Source organism: Oryx dammah, unplaced genomic scaffold (assembly GCF_014754425.2).
Source record: "Oryx dammah isolate SB20612 unplaced genomic scaffold, SCBI_Odam_1.1 HiC_scaffold_21, whole genome shotgun sequence".
In the NCBI taxonomy this organism is placed as follows: domain Eukaryota; kingdom Metazoa; phylum Chordata; class Mammalia; order Artiodactyla; family Bovidae; genus Oryx; species Oryx dammah.
The window spans coordinates 21563969-21568210 of NW_024070205.1; the positions used below are offsets into that span (position 1 = coordinate 21563969).

A 4242-nucleotide genomic window follows, 5' to 3' on the forward strand; every position below is an offset into this window, starting at 1 on the left:
CTTTGTGTTCACCTGAAGAAATTTATTTTTCAAACAAGAGAAATTATTTTCTTGTTGTAATAGAAACTTCTCAGTGCCTTCAATTCAGTATTGAGCAGTTAAATTTGCCTTCCATCTGGATAATACAACTGATGCACAGTCAGAATCCAATGGTGAGAAATTCGAATGAGAAAAACATAAACCAGCCATTTACTACCCACCAGTGAATACTCTGGGCTTCTCCTGTGGCTCAGACAGTAAAGAATTTGCCTGCAAGGCAGGAGACCTGGGTTTGATCCCTGGGTTGGGAAGATCCCATGGAGAAGGAAATGGCAACCCACTCCAGTATTCTTGCCTGGAGAATCCCATGGACAGAGGGGCTGGGTGGGCTACAGTCCATGGAGTCACAAAGAGTCGCACATGAGTGAGCAAATAACACACACAGTATGTACTCTGCCTACCTCAACCAGTAGAATTAGCTCATCTCCTTTGAAACGAAAAGATAATACTTATTTATAAAGCATACATAATTATATATCATTACCAACATTTAAAGGCATACCTCATTTTATATCGCTTCACTTTATCGTGTTGTTTTACAACCTGAAGTCTTGGGGCAAAGCTTTGTTGAGCAAGTCTCACGGCACCACTTTCCCAAAAGCACTTGCTCACTTTGTGTCTCCACGTCACATTTTGGTAATTCTGGCAATATTTCTCTTGTTTTCTTTTTCATTTTGTATGCTGGCAGTATTTTAGATTTTTCCATTGTGATCATATTTGTTATGGTGATCTGTGATCAGTGATGTTTGATATTACTATTATAATTGCTTTGGCAATTTTTAGCAGTAGAGTATTTTATATTTATTTATTTGTGTTTGGCTGTGTCAGCACCTAGTTGTGGCTCGAGGGCTCAGTAGTTGTGGGTTTAATTGCCCTGTGGCATGTGGGATCTTAGTTCCCCAACCAGGGATCAAACCTGTGTCCCCTGCATTGGAAGGTAGATTCTTAACTACTGGGTCACCAGAGAAGTCCCCAAGGATTTTAAAATTAAGGTATATACATTAAAAAACCTTTCATTCTTTATTTATGTTTGGCTGCACTGGGTCTCTTTTGCTGCACGTGGGCTTTCTCTAGCTGCAGCGAGCAGGCTTCTCATTGCAGTGGCTTCTCTCGTTGCAGAGCATGGGCTCTAGAGTGCAGGGTCAGTAATTGTGACACATGGGCTTAGTTGTCCCATGGCCTGTAGAATCTTCCAGACTAGGGATCAAACCTGTGTCCCCTGCATTGGCAGGTGAATTCCCAACCACTGGACCACCATGGAAGTCCTACATTTTTTACGTTTTTAGACATACAGCTATTGCACACAATAGACTACAGTATCATGTACAACATAACTTTTATATGCACTGGGAAACCAACAGATTCGTATGACTCACTGTATTTCAGTGGTCTGGAATTGAACTTGCAATATCTCTGAAGTCAGCCTATGGTCCTCATGATGACCCTTCTAAGTTAAGTATTGTTATTTCTCTTTCAGGGGATCTTCCTGACTCAGGGTTCAAACACATGTCTCCTGAGTCTCTTGCATTGGCAGGTGGATTCCTTACCACTGAGCCATCTGGGAAAACCCACCTTGTTATTCCTCTTTCAGAGAAGAAACAGAGGTTGAGCAATAGAGCCTCCCGTGGCCCAGACAGGAGTTAACAACCCATAGGTGGCACTCATCTCCCCAGGCCAGGCTGCCTCCGGGCTTTCTGCACTTCCTCTCCTTCGGGTCTCTGTTCTTTGTTTGCTGTGCAGGTTTGGATTCTTTCACATGTGCAGGAACCTGGCTCAGCCCACTACCAGGCAAACAGAAGCAGCAGCCTCTGACTGGGTTCTGGGCAAACACACCAAGCCGGGTCTGGATGAAGGAGGGAGGAGGGCTGTACTTTGCCCTCATGAATCAGCCCGTGGAGGCTGGGCAATTGCAAAGGCAGCTGACAGGCTGTAGATCTGAGAGCCAGGTAAGTCTTGGTAGATGTGGCACCTGGACTTTGACAGTGTCTAGGAGGGGAGAAGACACTCCTGGAGCGTGCGAAGGGAAGGTGGCGGCTGTCAGAGCAGGTGTGTGGGGACTCTAGCGCCCTTGTAGGCTTTGTCTTGGCTGTGCTTGCTGTGCTGTCAAATTAGGAAAGGCAATATTGACCTTAGTGGGGCCAGGGAAGGTCATTTATGTGGATGTGTTAGTATGACTTGTCCCTGTGTGTGTAATGCCTTTATTTGGAGTATCTTAAGTGCTTTTCGTTTGGGGTCCTTAATTGTAACCTGAGCCCTAACAAGTTGGTATTGATATCTTGGCAACAGAAATCAACTGGAGTTGACTTTGGTGAAGGGAGTGGGTAATGTGTCTTTGCAGTCAGAGAAGGGCTGTCTAGTGAAAATATCTGGGGATGAGGTGGAAGAGGCTTTCATCTTCTTTTTTTTTTAAATAGTTTTTTTTTTTTTTTTTTTTTGCTGTGGACCATTTTTAAAGTTTCTATTTATAAACTTGTTTCAGTGTTGTTCCCGTTTTATGTTTTGTTTTTTTTTGGCCATAAGGCATGTGGGATCTTAGCTTCCTGACCAGGGATTGAACCCACACCCCCTGCATTGGAAGGTGAAGTCTTAACCACTGGACCACCAGGGAAATCCTGAGGCTGTCTTCTTGTTGAGCTTCCTTGTGTCCAAATGCTTTCAAATCCCATAGGCCTTCAGGAAGGACTCAGGTAGCCTTTCACTGTGTCTGGGGCGTTTGGTCTTTGCTGGGATTTGCTGGAAAAGGCTCTCGTTACACCCGACTTTTTCAAGGAAGTAAGCTGACATGGGAAGGAAGATGCAAGTTTTCCTGAGCTGTGATTGTTCTGGAGGTAGAAGGCATTTCTGCTCCTTGTTCTTCTGGAGCATTCTGCTTACAGCTCTCTGCTCATAGCTGTGGACCCTGGCTCCGCGGCATTGGAGCAGAGTGACATTTTGATTTCAACACATACACCCTTTGAACTTTGCTTCTGATATTTATTATTATATTGAGCTGGGAGTTTCAGGAGTGGGAGCAAGTTGTGGATCCGATCAGAACTTTTCAACCTATCGTAGTTCCCAAGGGAGAAGGAACATGGGGTCTGATGGAGCCGTGTATCCTCCTGACACAGGAGACTCCTGGGCAGCTGTAAGGGGTGATGGGTGCTTTTTTTTTTGAAGGCAGCTGGGTGCCAGTGCTGCTCTGTGATACAAGCAGAGAAGCTTGGAAGGTAACTTGTCATCGGGAGCTATATCCCAGTTTGAAGAATAAGTGGGGGAAACCAGTTTGATCCTGGGGAGACTTCCAGGTTTTAAAATCTCCAGGCAGGAAGATTACTGAGACACAGATCTCTAGTTTGTCACAGAAGCAATCCCAAACCCTGTGTCTCCTCACCTCCCCTGGAGGAGGGGCAGGCATGGGCAAGTTATAGAGCATGGTTCTCTAAGACTTTAAGGATTTAGAAAAGATGTCTCTTGAAGTCACTTTAAGCTGCTGCTTCTTCTTTTTAAACATCTATTGATTTGGCCATGCTGGGTCTTAGCTGTGGTAGTGGGATCTTTGTTGCAGGCGCAGCTCCAGAACAAGCAGGCTTCAGTAGCTGTGGGATGTAGGCTTAGTTGCCCCGAGGCATGTGGGTTCTTTCTGGACCAGGGATCAAACCTGTGCCCCCTGCATTGGCAGGAGGATTCTTCACCACTGGACCACCAGGGAAGTCCCTAAGCTTCTTTTTATCTAGGAAATCTTTTCAGCTACTCACCCTACGCTAATCTCTATCTCTGATAACACTGTTATTTATTGAGCCACTACTGTATACCAGGCATAGTGTTCAGCACTTTACATATGTATCCCTAACACTGAGAGTGACCCTGTCAGCTAATGATTACAGTCCCTATTTTATGGGTAAGGAAATTAAGGCTGGAAAAATTTAACTTGCTAATAAGTGGCAAAGTCAAGATTTTTTTTAAATTAGAAAATAATGTATTTATTTATTTATTTTTGGTTGTGCTGCATGCGGGCTTTCTCTAGTTTTGGAGTGTTTATCATCCGTGGGCTTCTCACTGCGGTGGCTTCCCCTGTTGTAGAGCACAGGCTGTAGGTGTACACGCTTCAGTAGCTCCAGCATGTGGGCTCTAAGGCATGTGGGCTTCAGTAGCTGTGGCTCTTGGGCCCTAGAGTACAAGGCTCAGTAGTTGTGGTATGCAGGCTCAGTAGTTGTGGTGTGCAGG

The 4242-nt window shown here is 45.0% G+C and overlaps 1 protein-coding gene across 1 annotated transcript in view; it reads left to right on the plus strand.

The window, feature by feature from the left end:
• The first annotated feature begins 1953 nt into the window (after positions 1-1953).
• Positions 1954-4242, plus strand: part of LOC120880535 (protein transport protein Sec16B) — a 46175-nt gene continuing 43886 nt past the window's right edge. The window contains exon 1 of the mRNA XM_040263915.1: positions 1954-2085. The gene's annotated coding sequence lies outside the window, so the exon portion shown is untranslated. The remainder of the gene's footprint in view (positions 2086-4242) is intronic.